A 21016-nucleotide genomic window follows, 5' to 3' on the forward strand; every position below is an offset into this window, starting at 1 on the left:
CCAACGGGCAAGCAGAGCGGGCGAACGAACTTATTCTTCAAGGGTTGAAGCCTCGACTCCTGCGAGAAGTTGGACATGCCGCCGGCGCATGGGTCACCGAGCTGCCTTCGGTGTTGTGGGGCCTCCGCACAACTCCGAATAGATCTACAGGGTGATCCCCATTCTTCCTCGTTTATGGAGCAGAGCAGTCCTTTCGAGTGACTTGCTTCACAACTCTCCACGAGTCGAACTCTTCTCCGAAGCCGAAGCGGAGCAGGCCAGGCAAGACGGAGTGGATCTACTAGAAGAAGAGCGCGAGATGGCACTGACTCGCTCAACAATTTATCAACAAGATCTGCGGCGTTTTCATGCGCGGCACGTTAGGAGTCGCACATTCCAAGCAGGTGACCTGGTGCTCCGAGTGGACCAGCAGAGGCCTCACAAGTTGGCTCCCGCCTGGGAAGGACCCTTCATCATCTCTAAGGTGCTGAGCAACGGATCATATCGACTCTACAACCTCGACAGGGAAACGGACGAGCCGCGAGCATGGAACGGAGATCTCCTGAAGCGCTTCTACATGTGATCGCCGACGGAGGCAATGTAAAGAACAAGTATCATTGAAGTAATACAAAGCAGACTGATTTTTTGCAGGTCCAAAATTCTTACGCGTTTGCAGACTCCGGTCTAAAAACTCTCTCCGAGTGTGCGCTAACAGCCGCACTCGGGGACTTAGCTGCGACCCAGAGTCGCCTAAGTAAAAAAACTCTCTCCGAGTGTGCGCTAACAGCCGCACTCGGGGACTTAGCTGCGACCCAGAGTCGCCTAAGTAAAAAACTCTCTCCGAGTGTGCGCTAACAGCCGCACTCGGGGACTTAGCTGTGACCCAGAGTCGCCTAAGTAAAAAACTCTCTTCGAGTGTGCACTAAAAGTTGCACTCGGGGACTTAGCTGCGATCCAGAATCGCCTAAGTACAAACTCTCTCCGAGTGTGCACTAAAAGTCGCACTCGGGGACTTAGTTGCGACCCAGAGTCGCCTAAGTAAAAAACTCTCTCCGAGTGTGCGCTAAAAGTCGCACTCGGGGACTTAGCTGCGACCCAGAGTCGCCTAAGTAAAAAACTCTCTCCGAGTGTGCGCTAACAGCCGCACTCGGGGACTTAGCTGCGACCCAAAGTCGCCTAAGTAAAAAACTCTCTCCGAGTGTGCGCTAACAGCCGCACTCGGGGACTTAGCTGCGACCCAGAGTCGCCTAAGTAAAAAATTCTCTGCGAGTGTGCGCTAACAACCGCACTCGGGGACTTAGCTGCGACCCAGAGTCGCCTAAGTAAAAAACTCTCCCCGAGTGTGCGCTAACAGCCGCACTCGGGGACTTAGCTGCGACCCAGAGTCACCTAAGTAAAAAATTCTCTCTGAGTGTGCGCTAACAGCCGCACTCGGGGACTTTGCTGCGACCGAGAGTCGCCTAAGTAAAAAACTCTCTCCGGGTGTGCGCTAACAGCCGCACTCGGGGACTTCGCTGTGACCCATAGTCGCCTAAGTAAAAAACTCTCTCCGAGTGTGCGCTAACAGCCGCACTCGGGGACTTAGCTGCGACCCAGAGTCGCCTAAGTAAAAAACTCTCTCCGAGTGTGCGCTAACAGCCGCACTCGGGGACTTAGCTGCGACCCAGAGTCGCCTAAGTAAAGAACTCTCTCCGAGTGTGCGCTAACAGCCGCACTCGGGGACTTAGCTGCGACCCAGAGTCGCCTAAGTAAAAAAAACTCTCTCCGAGTGTGCACTAAAAGTCGCACTCGGGGACTTAGCTGCGGTTCAGAATCGCCTAAGTACAAAACTCGCTCCGAGTGCGCACTAAAAGCCGCACTCGGAGACTTAGCTGCGATCCAGAATCGCCTAAGTAAAAAGCTTCCTTCGAGTGTATCCTTGAGATTCACTCGGAGGCTTAGCAGACCCTCATTGAGGCTCATGTGGATGTGAAGACAACTGACAACTACATGAGTATCAACTCACTCTGAGTGCGCACGAGATGCCGCACTCGGGGACTTAGCTGCGATCCAGAATCGTCTAAGTAAAAAAACTTCCTTCGAGTGTATCCTCGAGATCCACTCGGAGGCTTAGCAGACCCTCATTGAGGCTCATGTGGATGTGAAGACAACTGAAAATTACATGCTCCGCATGTTTGCCATTGGCTTCACCAAGAAACGCCAAACAAAAACCACGAGCCAAAATCGCGTCAGAAAATAAACTTGGCGAAAGAAGAGCAAAATATTCGATTCGAATTCAAAGTTGGATCTACGATAGTCGGCTCGGTGTGGATCAAGCTTATCCACACCGAACCACGAATGTGACGGCCAACAACAGTGGCCCAAGTTTGATACAGATACCACTCGGCATACCGAGGTAAAGTTTTTCAAGCATCATCAGGACTGGCACCGGGACTGGCAGGCTCCACAAAGGTCTCAAGGTCGATCCCGTCCGCGATACGAGTGGCTGTCTCGAGGAAGGTCTCCATGAAATCTTCGAATCGAAGCTTCTTGGTGTTGGCGACCTGCAACGCCTTCAACTTTTCTTCGCGAGCTTCCTTGCAGTGCACTCGTACCAGCGATAGAGCCACGTCCGCACCACAACAAGCGGGAGACTGCTTCCATGCCTGCACTCTGTTTGGGACGTCCTCCAGCCGAGTCATCAACCCTTCTATTTCCTGCCGGGAATCGTCTTCGGGCCACAACTCCTTGTTGATGCGGCCGATGACTTCTCTCAGACGGCCGATGAAAGGTCCCACTCTGCAAGGCGAATATGTGCTCGGAGCATGTCACGATTGGCTTCGTTGCCGAGTGGAACGTTCGGAACAACCGACCGTTCAATGTTGGCTGCTTCAGCCTCAGCGTCCAGACAAAAATCTGCAAAGAAAAGAAGAGCAGAAAGTAAGCGCAGAATGAATTACAAAGTCAAGAAGCACTCGGCAAAAAGCTTACCACCGAGCAGTGCAATCATCTTCCTTGCCCAGTCGTTGACATACTTCTCCTATGAAATGCATCGACGGTTCATCACCTTCATCTGACCCATTAGTTCAGTTCTTTGCTTGCCCATTTTCTCAATTTCGACCACCAATGCCTTGTTGGTCTCCCGGGACTCCTCCAAAGACTTCTCTCGGTCAGCAAGAGGCCCCTTCACACCAGCCAAGTCATTCACAGACGCCTCCAATTCCGCAGCAAGCTGAACCTTTTCAGCCTTCCGAGTATTGTACGCGGATCCCATTTCGCAAGTCTTCTGCCAAATCAGCGCAAAGGGAAGCTCAGACACATTCAACAAGGAAAACAAACAAAGCTCAAAGTTCTTCAGGCCCCTACCGATGCAAGCACTCGACAGCGGTCTCGAGGACTACACCAAGTGGGTTCACTAAGAGTGACCCCAGTGGCATGAAGCTCGAACAGGCAGGCCCTATTGAGCTACATGACAAACAGAGAAATCTACGAGAATGCTATTACCCGACCTGAGTAACACTACTCTCGGGGACTACGTCCACTGGATGCACTCCGAGTGCCCTCACTGGTAATATTCGGGCAGACCAGCTCTGATCTGCTCAGATAACTGAAAATGCATATAAAGACAACTGCCGGTGCAAGCACTCGACAGAAGTCTCGGGGACTACACCCACTGGGTTCACTCGGAGTGAACCCACTGCAAAATAATCCTACTGTATCCGAGTATATCACTTAAACCCCCAGTGGGTTACAAGAGGAAAGTAAACACTTACTAGCGCACTTACTCGGATATCGTCCCGGAGCTCCAAGCTTCTCTTGTACAAAGACGCGATGGAGTCGTACGCTCCCTTGGCATCACTCACCATCAACTCCACTTGCACCATGGATTCCTTGGCGGCTCCCACTTGGTCTTCCGGGAGGTGTCGGGCATCGTACTGGACGGTCGACGGACCTGGCATGACAGAAGACTCCTTGGGCATCCCAAGTCCTGCTCCAGTCGGTTCCGCCGCGAGGGGCACCGCCTCAGTCGACGGCATCGTCTCCGTCGGCGGCGCGTCCGTGGTGGGAGCAGCAGCAGATGGAACAACCTCAAGGACAGGCACCAAAGTTGGCCCTGATCCCCTTTGGTCGTCCTCCTCGAGATGAATCACCTCCGGAGGAAGCCCGACTGAACAACATGAGGTTACAGAAAAAGGGCAAGATTAAAGGCAGCACTCGCGAAGCAATAATGCAAACTCTCGGAGTCGTCACAACATACCTTGCTGGGATGTGGCAGCGTTATCCATATCCATGGGATCATCGTCCTGGCGCGGCAGAGAGGTGGCGGAGGTAGCAGCTCTGTCGAGTAAAATCCACTCGACCGATAAGCATGAGTTCAATCAAATACTGAAAGAAGATGGGAGCAAAAGACACTTACGCTGAGGCAACTGGAACAGCGATCCTCATCCGAGGCTTGGACCCACTCGGTTTGGCCACCTTGGACGGTTGGTCCGTGGGCTCGGCAGCAGCGTCCCTGGTCCTCTTCACGCTCCGAGCACTCGGAGCCACGGGAGGAGTTGGCGGAGCACTCGGCGCAACTGGAGAAGCAGGCGGAGCACTCAGAGCTGCTGGAGGAGCCGGCAGAGCCGCGGGTTCGTGACGGCGCTTAGTTCGAGGCTCTGATGATGGAGGTGGCGAGCTCTGCTCCCCAACCTCGCCCTCCTCCTCTCCAGACTCCTCCGTTTCCCCACTGTCGGAGACGTACTCGGTGCTATCCATGCTGCCCTCCTGGCTGCCCTCCTCTTCCTCAGCGGGATTCCCGTTCAAGACGGGAGAGTGCCAGTTGGTCCACTCCTGCACAAAATACAGTTGACAACGTCAGACACCAGGCGGCGACACAAGAAAAGCGATAGATCTAAGAAGATTGAAGGCACTCGACAAGATGCACTCACCTCATTCGGAGGAGGATTGTCGGCGCGGAAGGGCCTCACTCGCTGGGCTCCTTGGGGGTTGTCACATGCGCCTGTAATGCCGCGGACCCACGCTGTCACGGTCTCCCCGGTCACGCACTCTGGATGAGTCCGAGTGGAATCCTCGGGCCCCACGTAGTGCCACATGGCGTGGTGTCGGGCTTGCAGCGGCTGGATGTGCCAACCCAGAAAAGTCTCCAGCAAATCTGTGCCGGTGACTCCCTTGCGGACGACAGCTATCAGCGCGTCGACCAGAGGTTGGATCGGGATCTTTTCCAACTTTGAGAGCGCAAGCTGCCTGGGAGGGGCCGGACGGTCTAGGCTAAAGGGCGGCAACTGAGTCGCGGCATTCGGACAAGCTATGTCCTGGCAGTAGAACCAGGTCGACTGCCAGTTCCTAACTGACTCGGACAGCTGGAGAGGTGGGTAGCTACTCTTTGTTTTCTCTTGGAAACCTAAGACCCCGCAGAGCTCGAGGAGATGGGTTTTATCGTCCGACTGGCTAAGCTTTTTGACAGTCTGATACCTAGCGGAGAAGATGTACTTAAAGAGCCCCCAATGGGGGGGGGACATCCAATAAAGCACTCGCACAGAGTGACGAATGCGGCGAGATGGGCTATCGCGTTGGGAGGAAAATGATGGAGCTGCACCCCGAAGACACTGCCCTTACTGGGACAAACATCCCACTTAGGATTAACCCCTCTTGCAAGCATCCACAACTATGAAAGAAGAATTAAGACAAAGTCTAACCATAGCATTAAACTAGTGGATCCAAATCAGCCGCTTACGAAGCAACGCATAAACTAGGGTTTAAGCTTCTGTCACTCTAGCAACCCATCATCTACTTATTACTTCCCAATGCCTTCCTCTAGGCCCAAATAATGGTGAAGTGTTATGTAGTCGACGTCCACATAACACCACTAGAGGAAAGACAACATACATCGCATCAAAATATCGAACGAATACCAAATTCACATGACTACTTATAGCAAGACTTATCCCATGTCCTCAGGAACAAAAGTGACTACTCACAAAGCATAATTATGTTCATGACCAGAGAGGTGTTGAATAGCATCAAGGATCTGAACATATAATCTTCCACCGAGTAATCCAACCAGCATCATCTACAAAGAGTAATTAAAACTACTAGCAACCTTACAAGTACCAATCGGAGTCGCGAGATGGAGATTGGTTACAAGATATGAACTAGGGTTTGGAGATGAGGTGGTGCTGATGGATGTTGATGGTGATGAGTCCCCTCCGATGAGAGGAGTGTTGATGATGACAATGGCGACGATTTCCCCCTCCGGGAGGGAAGTTTCCCCGGCATGACGGCCGTGCCGGAGCTCTAGATTGGTTCTGCTCAAGTTCCGCCTCGTGGCGGCGGCGATTCCTCCCGAAAGCCTCCTCCTGATTTTTTCTGGGGCGAAACCCTCCTTATAGCAAAAGATGGGAGCCGGAGGGGCAACAAGGGGCCCACAAGCCTCCTAGCCATGGCCAGGGGGTAGGCCGCGCCTGGCAGGCTTATGGCCTCCTAGTGGCTCCCCTCCGGTACTTCTTCCGCCCAGTATTTTTTATAAAATCCAAAATAATTCCTGTTGAATTTCACGGCTTTTGGAGTTGCGCGAAATAGGTATCTCAAACTTGCTCCTTTTCCAGACCAGAATTCCAGCTGACGGCATTCTCCCTCTTCACGTAAACCTTATAAAATAAGAGAAAAAGGGCATAAGTATTGTACCGTGAAGTGTAATAACAACCCATAAAGCGATAAATATCAACATAAAAGCATGATGCAAAATGGACGTATCAATTCCCCCAAGCTTAGACCTCGCTTGTCCTCAAGCGGAAGCCGAGATCAATAAATATGCCCACATGTTTAGAGATAGAGGTGTCGATAAAACAAAATACAGACATGCAGGCATCATGATCATAATTAGAACAACAATATCGTCATATAATCTCTTATGCTAAAGTGACAATTCCTTCACAAAGTAGAGTATGGATCAAGAACCCTTTTGAGAATTAACAACCAATAGCCTATAGTCATTGAAGCAATTGCAATTTATCATAACATCGGAAAGAGTCAAATAAGAGCTTGTAAAGCAAATTCACATACTCAATCATCCTTTCATCTTTTATAATTGCTAAAACTCACGTGGTACTAATGAGATCAAAGTTTCAGTTGGACACACAGAAAGATAGGGGCTTATAGTTTCGCCTCCCAACTACTTACCTCAAGCGTAATGTCAACAATAAAAATTCATGAATACTTACTTCCAAGTTGACATATGAATATAGATCTTTCCCTAGCACATGACGTTAGCCAAGATAATGGAAAAATAAGGAATTGGTGTCGATCACCATGACTCTTTCAAAGATAAAAAGAAAAGGTACAAGATAGGCCCTTCGCAAAGGGAAGCAGAGGTTGTCATGCGCTTTTAAGGTTTGGATGTGTGACCCCTTAGTGTGAATGAACTTCGCTTTATATTGCCTCTTGTGATTAAGAATTTTATTATGCAGTCTATCGCTTTTATGTGTTCCTCATCACAGGTTCGTACAAAGCTTATTTTTCACACACTAATAGATCATACATATTTAGGGAGCAATTTTTATTGCTTGTACCGATGACAACTTACTTGAGGGATCTTCTTCAATCCATAGGTAGGTATGGTGGACTCTCATGGCAAAACTGGGTTGAAGGTTTATAGATGCACAAGTAGTATCTCTACTTAGTGCGGAAGTTTTGGCTGAGATGAGGTGAAAGCAAGCGTCACATGCTAAGGGATCTCTAGTCATATAACATTGTTCGGAACGAAGCAAACATAATTCATTATGTTGTCTTCCTTGTCCAACATCTACTTCTAAGCATGTAATAGTTTAGTGAGTGTTCACAATCATAGACAGTGTCAGAGATGATATATTTATATGTGAATCTCTCTTTCTTTATTACTTCCTATTAATTGTAACAGTGACCCAGGTCTACGTTTGTCCATGCACAACAAGTTTCAATCAACATTCTTTTTATATGTGAAGCCATCACTTCCCATAAGATCATTACATGATCTTTCATGCTTTTGTTCTTTTATTATTCTTTTCTTTAGATCATGGCATGAAGCAAGGCCCTTAACTAAAACACTCTTTATTATATGACTCACGAACACGATTACATTGGGGTAACACAAAGCTAAACTCAAGCCTAGATCATACTAAGAACTTTATTCTACTAGAGAAAGGTAAAACCAAAAAGGATCGAACTAAGAAAAAGGTAAAGGCAAAAGATGTGATGGTGATACGATACCGGGGCAACTCCCCCAAGCTTGGTACAAGACAAGAGGAGTGCCCATACCCGTGCTTAATTGTCTTCCTTCGAAGGTGATGGTGGTGGAGTTGTTGCAGAGTTCTTGAACTTGTTTAATTTCCTCTTGAGCACAAAATTCTGCTCCTTCAGAACGTTAATTTCCTCTTCAAGCCTCAACACCCTTTGGCATAATTCTTGTTCACTCTCCTGCAAAAGATGAGAAGGGGTAAACAAAATCTTAGGCTTCTTCCTTGAGTTAGGGAGGCTCGACTTCTTGAACTCCACATGTGTATTTCCAGATTGGGGTAGAGGAGCTTCCTCTTCATCGGAACTTGTTCCTTCCTTCCCCTTGGGATCATAATATTCTTCCTCACCAGTGGTCCAACCATAATGATCCAAGTCCCCATAGACCTTGGGGTTAGCAAGGAAATCGGCCACATAGCTCTCCCCCTCTGAATTTTGAGAAGACATCTTGCCCTAAATCTGCTGCTGAAACAGGCTCGAAAAGAAAACAGAGGATAATTGCGTGATACGAGGGTCGGGAGAATATATAATGATTTTTTCCCGACCATAAGGAGTACTCCGCAAGAAAACAGAGTCCGGGAGGCACACGAGGTGCTCACAAGCCCCCCACGCGCGGCCAGGGGGGGGGGGGGTAGGTCGCGCCTGGCAGGCTTGTCGCCTCCTCGTGCGCTTTCCGGACTACTTTAATTTTTTCTATTTTTCTAAAAATTCCAAAATGGAGAAAAATTGCTACTGGAAAAGTTTTGGAGCCGGTTTACTTACCAAATCACATACCTCTTCATTTTTGGAGTCTGAAAAGGCTGATAAATATCCCTTATGTACTCCTCCGGAGTTATGGTGTTAATAATATTGCTTTCAACATTTATGGGAGTACCTGAGATATAATGCTGGATTCTTATGCCCATTTACAACTCCCGGAAAATTCCCTTCCGTGTTGTTGATCTTTATGGCACCGGAACGATATACTTCCTCAACAATGTAAGGACCTTCCCATTTAGAGAGAAGCTTGCGTGCAAAAAATCTTAAACGAGAATTGTATAGCAAGACATAATAACCTACACTGAACTCGCGTTTTTGTATCCTTTTATCATGCCACCTCTTAACTTTTTCTTTAAACAACTTGGCATTTTCATATTCCTGAGTTCTCCATTCATCAGGTGAGCTAATATCAAATAACCTCTTCTCACCAGCAAGTTTGAAATCAAAGTTGAGCTCTTTGATTGCCCAATAAGCCTTATGCTCTAGCTCAAAAGGTAAATGACATGCTTTACCGTAAACCATTTTGTACGGAGACATGCCCATGGGATTCTTATAAGCAGTTCTATAATCCCACAGTGCATCATCAAGCTTCTTAGACCAATTCTTTCGAGACCTATTAACAATCTTTTGCAGAATTAGTTTAATTTCTCTATTACTTAGCTCTACTTGACCACTGGAGCCAGGATGATATGGAGATGCAATTCTATGGTTGACATCATACTTAGCAAGCGTTTTACGAAAAGAACCATGAATAAAATGTGAACCACCATTGGTCATTAAATATCTAGGGACTCCAAATCTAGGGAAAATAACTTCTTTGAGCATTGATACGTCTCAAACGTATCTATAATTTATGATGGTTTCCGCTGTTATCTTGTCTTCTTTGTATGTTTTATGTACCTTTTTATATCTTTTTGGGGACTAACTTATTGATTCAGTGCCAAGTGCCAGTTCCTGTTTTTCCGTGTTTTTGACTCTTTTCAGATCTGATTTTGGAACGAAGTCCAAACGGAAGAAAAACCCCGAAATGATTTTTTCCCGAACGGAAGAAGTCCAGGGAGACTTTGCGCCAGGCCAGGTGGGCCCCAGGGAGCCCACAAGGGCCCACTCTGCCACCAGGGGGAGGCGGCGGTGGGCAAGCTTGTGGCTTCCCTGGCCGCCTCCTGACCTAGGTTTTGCGCCTATATATTCCCAAATAATCCGCAAAAAATCAGGGGAGCCTCGAAAATACTTTTCCGCCGCCGCAAGCTTCCGTTTCCATGAGATCTCATCTGGAGACCCTTCCCGGTGCCCTGCCGGAGGGGACTTTGGAGGTGGAGGGCTTCTTCATCATCATCATCACCCCTCCAATGACTCGTGAGTAGTTCACTTCAGACCTACGGGTCCGTAGTTAGTAGCTAGATGGCTTCTTCTCTCTCTTGGATCTTCAATACAAAGTTCTCCATGATCTTCATGGAGATCTATCTGATGTAATCTTCTTTGGCGGTGTGTTTGTCGAGATCCGATGAATTGTGGACTTGTGATCAGATTATCTATGATATATATTTGAGTCTTTGCTGATTTCTTATATGCATGATTTGATATCCTTGTAAGTCTCTCCGAGTCTTGGGTTTTGTTTGGCCAACTAGATCTATGATTCTTGCAATGGGAGAAGTGCTTGGTTTTGGGTTCTGCCATGTGGTGACCTTTCCGAGTGATAGTAGGGGCAGCAAGGCACACATCAAGCGGTTGCCATCAAGGGTAAAAAGATGGGGTGTTTATCATTGGTTTGAGATTATCCCTCTACATCATGTCATCTTGCTTAAGGCGTTTTATAAGGGATTGACAACCCCTTCATAGCGTTGGGTGCAAGCTTTTGTGTTTGTGCAGGTTGGTGAGATACTCTTCCGTCGGATTGATACCTTGGTTCTCAAACTGAGGGAAATACTTACCGTCCCTGTGCTACATCACCCTTTCCGCTTCGAGGGAATACCAACGTGCCATAATAGGAGTATTTCTGGCACAATTGCAAGGGGTACACAGCAAACATCAAGCATCCTAATAGAGGTGTTGTGATCAGCACTAGTTGGGATAGCTTCTACCGACTTAGTAACGTAATCAACATCAACTAGAATATGAGTATACCCGTTAGACTTTGGAAAAGGTCCCATATAATCAAAACCCCAAACATCAAATGGTTCAATGACAAGTGAATAATTCATAGGCATTTCCTGACGTTTACTGATATTACCTAATCTGTGACATTCATCACAAGACAAGACAAACTTACGGGCATCCTTGAAGAGAGTAGGCCAATAAAATCTGGATTGCAATACATTGTGTGCAGTTCTATCTCCCACATGGTGTCCTCCGTAAGCCTCGGAGTGACACTTCTGTAGGATCTGTCCCTGTTCATGCTTAGGTACACAACGTCTAATAACACCATCTACTCCTTCCTTATAAAGGTGAGGATCATCCCAAAAGTAATGTCTCAAATCAAAGAAGAATTTCTTCTGTTGTTGGTATGTGAAACTAGGTGGTATATATTTGGCAACAATATAATTTGCATAATCAGCATACCAAGGTGTACTATGTGAAGCATTGATGACATTCAATTGTTCAACAGGAAAGCTATCATCAATAGGTTGTGGGTGATCAAGAACATTCTCCAACCTAGACAAGCTATCTGCTACGGGGTTCTCAACACCCTTCCTATCAACAACATGCAAATCAAATTCTTGTAGCAAGAGAACCCATCTGATAAGTCTACGTTTAGCATCTTTATTTTCCATGAGATACTTAATAGCAGCATGATCAGTGTGAATAGTAACCTTGGAATCAACAATATAAGATCTGAACTTTTCACATGCAAACACGACTGCTAAAAATTCCTTTTCAGTAGTAGCATAGTTTCTTTGGGCACTGTCTAGAGTTTTACTAGCATAATGAATAACATTCAATTTCTTATCAACTCTTTGTCCTAAAACAACACCAACAACATAATCACTGGATCACACATAATTTCAAAAGGTAGGTTCCAATCGGGTGGTTGAACAATAGGTGCAGTTATCAAGGCCTTCTTAAGTATTTCAAATGCTTCCTCACAATCATCGTCAAAAACAAAAGGAATATCCTTTTGCAAGAGATTGGTAAGAGGCCTAGAAATCTTAGAGAAGTCCTTATTGAACCTTCTATGGAAACCAACATGACCAAGGAAACTTCTTATACCTTTGATGTCTGCAGGGCATGGCATTTTCTCGATCGCATCAACTTTAGCCTTATCGACTTCAATACCTCTTTCAGAAATTTTATGTCCTATGACGATGCCTTCATTAACCATAAAGTGGCACTTCTCCCAATTCAAGACAAGGTTGGTATCTTTACATCTCTGCAAAACTCGATCAAGGTTGCTGAGGCAATCATCAAAAAATGACCCGTGAACGGAGAAGTCATCCATCAAAACCTCAACAATCTTTTCACAAAAGTCAGAGAATATAGCCATCATACATCTTTGAAAGGTAGCAGGTGCATTACATAAGACAAAAGGCATACGCCTGTAAGCAAAGGTACCGAAAGGGCAGGTAAAAGTGGTTTTCTCCCGATCAGATTGTGCAACTGGTATTTGGGAGAAACCAGAATAACCATCTAGAAAGCAGAAGTGTGTGTGTTTAGACAATCTTTCTAGCATTTGGTTAATAAAAGGCAAAGGGTAATAATCTTTCCTAGTGGCTTTATTCAATTTCCTAAAATCAATTACCACCCTATAGCCAGTAACAATCCTCTATGGGATCAACTCATCTTTATCATTAGGGACAACGATAATGCCTCCCTTCTTAGGGACGCAATGCACCGGACTCACCCAATCGCTATGAGCAACAGGATAGATAATACCTGCTTCCAGGAGCTTTAGTATTTCTTTTCTTACTACCTCTTTCATCTTAGGATTTAATCTCCATTGATGATCGGCAACTGGTTTGGAATCAGGATCGGTTTTAATTTTATGCTGGCATAGAGTGGGACTAATGCCCTTAAGATCATCAAGAGTATATCCAATAGCAGCACAATGCTTCCTCAGAGTTTTTAATAATTTCTTTTCTTCATGCTCCGAAAGGCTAGCACTAATAATAACATGATATATCTCCTTTTCACCAAGATATGCATACTTGAGAGTATCAGGTAACTGTTTAAGCTCAAACACAGGATCACCCTTTGGTGGGAGTGGATCTCCAAGTAGTTCAACATGCAAATTATTCTTAAGGATAGGATGTTGTTCGAAGATAACTCTATCTATCTCATTCCTTTCATCCATATGCATATCATTTTCATGATCAAGCAAGTATTGCTCTAAAGGATCAGTAGGAGGCACATCAATAGAAGCTAGGGCAATAATGTCATCCTTACTAGACAATTCTTTTTCATGAGGTTGTCTACCAAACTTGGAGAAATTGAATTCATGTGACACACCTTCAAAGCCAACACTGACAGTTTGCTTCTCACAGTCAATGTGAGCATTGATAGTATTGAGGAAGGGTCTACCAAATATGATGGGACAAAAGCTATCTTGTGTGGTAGCAAGAACGAGAAAATCAGCAGGATACTTAGTTTTACCACACAAGACTTCAACATCTCTAACAATTCCCAAAGGGCAGATAGTATCTCTATGGGAAAACTGAATAGTAACATCAATAGATTCGTGCTACTTCTCAAACAACAGCGCCAAAATTGGCACGTTAACGGAGATTTGGCTTGCGTTGGTTTTTCTCTTGAAGAGGAAAGGGTGATGCAACACAGGAGCAATAAGTATTTCCCTCAGTTTGAGAACCAAGGTATCAGTCCAGTAGGAGAATCTCGTCAAGTCCAGAGTACGTGTGAATCCCTGGCCTGGCCTGGCGCAAAGTCTCCCTGGACTTCTTCCGTTCGGGAAAAAATCATTTCGGGGTTTTTCTTCCGTTTGGACTTCGTTCCAAAATCAGATCTGAAAAGAGTCAAAAACACGGAAAAACAGGAACTGGCACTTGGCACTGAATCAATAAGTTAGTCCCCAAAAAGATATAAAAAGGTACATAAAACATACAAAGAAGACAAGATAACATCGCGAAACCATCATAAATTATAGATACGTTTGAGACGTATCAAGCATCCCCAAGCTTAACTCCTGCTCGTCCTCGAGTATGGAAGTGATAAGGAATGAAATTTTGATGCTTTCATGCTACCTAGCATAGATGTCCTTTGTAACTCCTCTTATGTGATGTGAATGTTCAGATCCATTAGATTCAAAACAATAGTTTTCTATTGACATGGAAACAATAATAATTCAAGAAAACTAGCAAGGTAATCATGAACTTTCAAAATAACAAGGCCAAAAGAAAGTTATCCCTACAAAAGCATATAGTCTGTCTATGCTCTACCATCATTGCACAACGAATTTAAGTCATGCACAACCCCGATATTGGCCAAGTAATTGTTTCACACCTTTACTTTCTCAAACCTTTTCAACTCTCACGCAATACATGAGCATGAGCCATGGTTTTAGCACTATAAGTGGTGTGGAGTGTGGTGGAGGTTGCAAGACAAAACAAGGAGAAGATGGTCACATTAACTAGGCATATCAATGATCTATGGAGATGCTCATCAATAGATATGAATGTGAATGAGTAGGGATTGCCATACAAATGATGCACTAGAGCTAAGAGTAAGTGAAAGCTCTTAAAGAAAACTAGTGGGTGTGCATCCAACTTGCTTGCTCACGAAGACCTAAGGCAATTTTGAGGAAGCCTATCACTGGAATATACAAGCCAAGTTATGAAATGAAAAATTCCCACTAGCTATATGGTGGTGACAAAACGAGAGACTCTCAATCATGAAGATCATGGTGCTTAAAATGCACAAGTGTGGAAAAGTGGTAACATTGTCCCTTCTCTCTTTTTCTCTCATTTTTTTGGTGGGCTCTTTGGCCTCTTTTTATTATTATTATTTTGGTGGGCTTCTTTGGTCTCTTTTATTTCCTCACATGGGACAATGCTCCATCAATGCTGAGCATCACACTTTCAACTCAAAACTCAGAGCAACGATGACTCTATATGGAATGCCTTCGGTAGTGTACCGTGACAATGATCTAGCATGGCATAGACATTAATGGAAACATCATGCTAGCTATCTTATGATCATGCAATGGCAATGTAGACGTGATGGCATATGTCATGGTGGTAGTTGCATGACAATATATCTCGGAATGACTTTGAAAAAGCCATAGTAGGTAGGTATGGTGGCTGTTTTGAGGGAGGCTAATGGTGGGTTTTGTGCACCGGCGAAAGTTGCACGGCACTAAGAAGATAGTGATGGTGGAAGGTGAAAGTGCGTCTAAACCATGGACTCAACATTAGTCATGAAGAACTCATATACTTGTTGCAAAAGTTCTATTAGTAATCGAAACAAAGCATTCAAAGCATACTCCTAGGGGAAGGGTTGGTAGGTATAAACCATCGCGCGATCCCGACCGCCATGCAAAGGATGACAATCAATAGACTTATCATGCTCAGATTTCATCACATAGCGGTTCACCATACGTGCATGCTACGGGAATCACTAACTTCAACACAAGTATTTCTAGATCCACAACACCTTACTAGCATGACTGATACGTCTCCAACGTATCTACTTTTCCAAACTCTTTTACCCTTGTTTTGGACTATAATTTGCATGATTTGAATGGAACTAACCTGGACTGACGCTGTTTTCAGCAGAATTGCCTTGGTGTTATTTTTGTGCAAAAATCAAAGTTCTCCAAACGTCCTGAAATTTTACGGGGAGCAGTTTTGGAAAATATCAAAAATACCTGCGCCAGGATCCACCTAAGGGGGTGGGCCAGTGGGCCACAAGCCCCTGCTCCGCTACCACCCCCTTGTGGCGGTGGGCAGACTTGTGGGGCCCACAGGCACCTCCCGCCCCCAATTCCAGCTCTATAAGTTGTCTTTCGTCCCAGAAAAAAATAAAAAGAGAAGTTTTCGTCGCGTTTTCGATATGGAGGCGCCGCCACCTCCTGTTCTTCATCTGGAGGGCAGATCTGGAGTCCGTCTTGGGCTCCGGAGAGGGGAAATCGTTGCCATCGTCATCATCAACCTTCTTCCCTCTCCAATTCCATGAAGCTCTTCGTCGCTCGTGAGTAATCTATTCGTAGGCTCGCTAGACGGTGATGAGTAGGATGAGATCTATCATGTAATCGAGTTAGTTTTGATGGGGATTGATCCCTAGTATCCACTATGTTCTGAGATTGATGTTGCTATTACTTTGCCATGCTTAATGCTTGTCACTAGGGCTCGAGTGCCATGATTTCAGATCTGAAATTATTATGTTGTCACCAATATATGTGTGTTTTAGATCCGATCTTGCAAGTTGTAGTTACCTACTATGTGTTATGATCCGGCAACCCCAGAGTGACAATAACCGGAACCACTCCCGATGATGACCATAGTTTGAGGAGTTCATGTGTTCACCAAGTGCTAATGCGTTGGTCCGGTTCTTTATTAAAAGGAGAACCTTAATATCCCGTAGTTTCCTTTTGGACCCCGCTGCCACTGGAGGGATGGACAATAGATGTCATGCAAGTTCTTTTCCCTAAGCACGTATGACGACACACGGAATGCATGCCTACATCACATTGACGAACGGGAGCTAGCCACATATATCTCCGTGTTATAGCTGTTGCATGATGAATATCATCCAAACAAATCACCGACCCAATGCCTACGAGTTTGTCCTATTGTTGTTACTGCCGTTACTTGTCTTGCTCTGCTGCTACTACTGTTGCTACTGCCGTTAGTTGTCTTGATCTGCTGCTACTACTATTGCTACTGCTGTTACTTGTCTTGCTCTGCTGCTGCTACTACTGTTGCTACTGTTGTTACTTGGTTTGCTCTGCTGTTACTGTTGGTACTACTGTCGCTTGCTACTGATGCTATTTGCTACTGTTGTCACTACTGCTGTTCCTTGCCACTGCTATTGCTCGTTACACTGCTGATACCCGCTACTTCGCTGTTACTACTTCGCTGTTACTATTGTGCTTGCAGATACTAATCTTTCAGGTGTGGTTGAATCTGACAAATTCAGCTGCTAATACTTGAGAGTATACTCTCACCTCCTGACTGGCGTACCTACAAATTGGGTCGAATACTCTACCCTCGAAAACTGCTGCGAACCCACGCGCTAGTGGGCCATCAACAACATTCTTCCAGTTTCATTGCCGGGGAGTGCTATCAGCATTCTTCTGGTGCCGTTGCAGGAGAAGGTTAGTTGTTATAAGCATTCGTCTAGCTAACACTAGAGATTGCAGGATCAACACTTTTCTGGAGCCATTGCCACAGAAGCACAGCTGACGTCAGCATTTTTCTGGCGCCGTTGCTGGGGAGGTATTGCTATATTCTCTGAGTTACTTGGGAATTATATCTGCTGATCATTATGAAGAATCTGAAGGATCCGAAGACCAAAGTCTTGCCCTCAACTACGAGGGGAGGTAAGGAATTGCCATCTAGCTCTGCACTTGATTCACCTTCAGTTATGAGTAAGTTTGCGACATCACCTCCTACTAGAAATCTTGATATGTCGCCTGTGCTTGATGATGCTTGTGATACTACTGCTAGAGATGCTATGCTTGATACTATGCCTGATGATACTATGCTTGATACTATGCCTCATGATGCTATGCTTGATACTGCTAGAGATGCGATGCTTGATACTGCTAGAGATGCTATGCTTGATACTTCTTTGCTTGATGATGCTAGAGATGCTATTTTGCCTGATGATGTTATGCTTGATACTGCTAGAGATACTCCTTTTCCTGATGTTCCACTGGGAGTGTTCCTTGGTGCTCATATTGCTAGAGTTACTGCCAATGCTCGTGATGCTTCTGATACCACCGATGCTATTGAGATAGAACCTGCTTTTGCTCCTGCTAGATCTAGCTCTCCTAGATATGAATTGCCTGTTATACCTGAGGGTTACGTTATGGAGGGAGAGATAGATGAGGATTTTCTTGCGTGTAAAGATGCCTATGACGCTGAGAAATTAGTTCTCAAGTGGAAAGAAAAATCTCGGGAAGTTAGGATGAAAAATGATTCGAAGTTTGCCACTCCGCCTATCTTTGTCACCGATAAGGATTATGAATTCTCTGTTGACCCTGAGATAATCTCTCTAGTCGAATCTGATCCTTTTCACGGTTATGAGTCTGAGACGGTCATAGCCCATCGTGCCAAACTGTCCGAAATACCCAACCTTTTCACTAATGAGGAGAAGATCCGCCACTACTATATCCTTAAGTTGTTTCCTTTCTCTCTAAAGGATGATGCTAAAGCCTGGTTCACCTCTCTTGCTCCTGGATGTGTGCGTAGTCCCCAGGAGATGGTCTATTACTTCTATGAGAAATATTTCCCTGCCCATAAGAAGCAAGCTGCCTTGCAGGAAATATACTACTTTGCTCAACTCCAAGAAGGGAGTCTTCCACAAGCTTAGGGGAGGCTCGTCCAGCTACAGAATGCTTTGCCTGATCACCCTCTCAAGAAGAACGAGATACTTGATATCCTCTATAACGGACTTACCGATGCCTCTAGAGACCACCTAGATAGTTGTGCCGGTTGTGTTTTTAGGGAACAAACTGTAGAACAAGTTGAGACTCTACTGAATAACCTCTTGATCAACGATAATGCTTGGACTATTCCCGAACCACCTCATAAGCCAACTCCTAAGAAAAGAGGTATTCTATTCCTCAGTCCCGAAGATATGCAAGAAGCCAAGAAATCTATGCAAGAGAAAGGCATTAGATCTGAAGATGTCAAAAATCTACCTCCTATCGAAGAGATCCATGGTCTCGATAACCCGATACAGGTAGTAGAAGTGAATTCTCTGCGTAGGTTTGATGAGAGTGATATTCCTTTTGATAAACCTTCTAGCCTATGCTTTGATGAACTTGACAACTTTGTTGCCAAACAACAGAGTTTCAATGATTATGTTAGCAGACATTTGGAACAAAGTGCTCGTATGCTTAGCCATTTAAGTGCTTGTGTAGACAAAATGTCAATGCTCTGAAGCTTCTGAGTAAACATACCTCTATGATTACTACTCAGGTAGAACAAGTACTTAAAGCTCAGAATGACCTGCTCAATGAATTAAATGACAACTCTGTCAGAGTCATTACTAGAGGAGGCAAAATGACTCAGGAACCTTTGTATCATGAAGGTCATCCTAAGAGAATTGATCAAGATTCTCAACGGATCAATGCTGATACACCTAGTCATCCTAAGGAGAAGAAGAAGGATGATAGAAACCTGCACGCCAGTTCACCAAATACTATCACACCTGAAGAACCTAATGATATTTCTACGTCTGATGCAGAAACACAATCAGGTGATGAACATGAACCTGGTGATAATGTGGACAGTGATGTTCATAATAATGCTCAACCTAGCCATGATGAGGATGTGGAGATTGAACCTACGGTTAATGCTGATAATCCACAACCTAAGAGATACGACAAGAATGACTTCACTTCTAGGAAGCATGGTAAAGAAAGAGAGCCATGGGTTCAGAGACCTATGCCCTTTCCTCCTAAGCCATCCAAGAAAAAGGATGATGAGGATTTTGAGCGCTTCGTTGAGATGATAAGACCCGTCTTTCTGCAGATGCGGTTAACTGATATGCTCAAGATGTCTCCGTATGCCAAGTACATGAAAGATATCGTGACTAATAAACGGAAGATACCAGATCTTGAGATCTCCACCATGCTTGCCAATTACACTTTCAAAGGTGGAAGTCCTAAGAAACTTGGTGATCCCGGAGTGCCCACTATACCTTGCTCCATTAAAGGAAACTACGTAAGAACTGCCTTATGTGACCTTGGAGCCGGTGTTAGTGTTATGCCGCTCTCTCTTTATCGTAGACTTGAGTTGGATAAGTTGACACCCACTGAAATTTCTCTGCAAATTGCCGACAAATCAACTGCTTTCCCTATCGGCGTTTGTGAGGATGTGCCTGTTGTGGTTGCTAGTACCACTATCTTAACAGACTTTGTTATCTTGGATATTCCCGAGGACGATGCCATGGCTATCATCCTCGGAAGACCCTTTTTAAACACCGCAGGGGCTGTTATAGATTGCAACAAAGGCAATTTCACTTTCCATGTCAACGGTAATGAGCACACAGTGCACTTTCCAAAGAAACGATATCCAGTACATTGCATCAATGCTATCGAAAAGACTTCATCGATTCATATTGGGAGCTTTGAATGCCCTATTCCTCGTGTCAAGATGAAGTATGATTTGCTTGTTGGGGAGATACATATCCCCATTGAGGTGACTTAGTGGCTATTCGAAAATTCTCCGTTCTCTCTTGCGATTCGAGAAAGTTTTGTCATAAGGACTTGATCAACCCCATTGACGGATTTCTTTCGATGACCATGAAACGGATGAATCAGAGAGTCACATACCTCTGTTTTGAGTCTTCATTTTTTGTTGCTTAGAAGAAAAATGATGGAATTATTTTAGCTTTTCCTGTGTTCTGTTTTAGCGTCCTGGAGAAAAATACCTCGAAAATAGAAGTTCTCCGATGGTCCTGAAAATTTAGTATGATTTTTTCTGGAATTTTTGAAAATTTCTGGGCCTGAGAGCTGTCCTGGGGGCCTGACCAGTGGGCCACAAGCCCTTGCTCCGCCACCTACCCCCTGGTGGCGGGGTGCAAGCTTGTGGGGCCCACAAGCATCCCGTCCACTCATTCCAGCTCCCAGCCTCTTCTTCCACATCGAGCAAAAAATGTTTCGCAGCTCAAACCCGTGTTCTTGCTCATTTGACAGTGATTTTCGATCTCCTTGCTCAAAGCACCATTCTCCGAACCGTTTTGGGGAAATTAATCCTTGGTAAGTGACTCCTCCATTGGTCCAATTAGTTTTTGCTCTAGTGCTTTATCCTTCGCGAATTCTTGCTACCTTGGTGAACCTGTTCTTGAGCTATAAAAGTTGATTTTAGCTAGTCCCAAGTAGTTTTAGCGCGTGATATGGTCTCTAGGC

This window comes from Hordeum vulgare, chromosome 7H (genome assembly GCF_904849725.1).
Source record: "Hordeum vulgare subsp. vulgare chromosome 7H, MorexV3_pseudomolecules_assembly, whole genome shotgun sequence".
Taxonomy (NCBI): Eukaryota; Viridiplantae; Streptophyta; class Magnoliopsida; order Poales; family Poaceae; genus Hordeum; species Hordeum vulgare.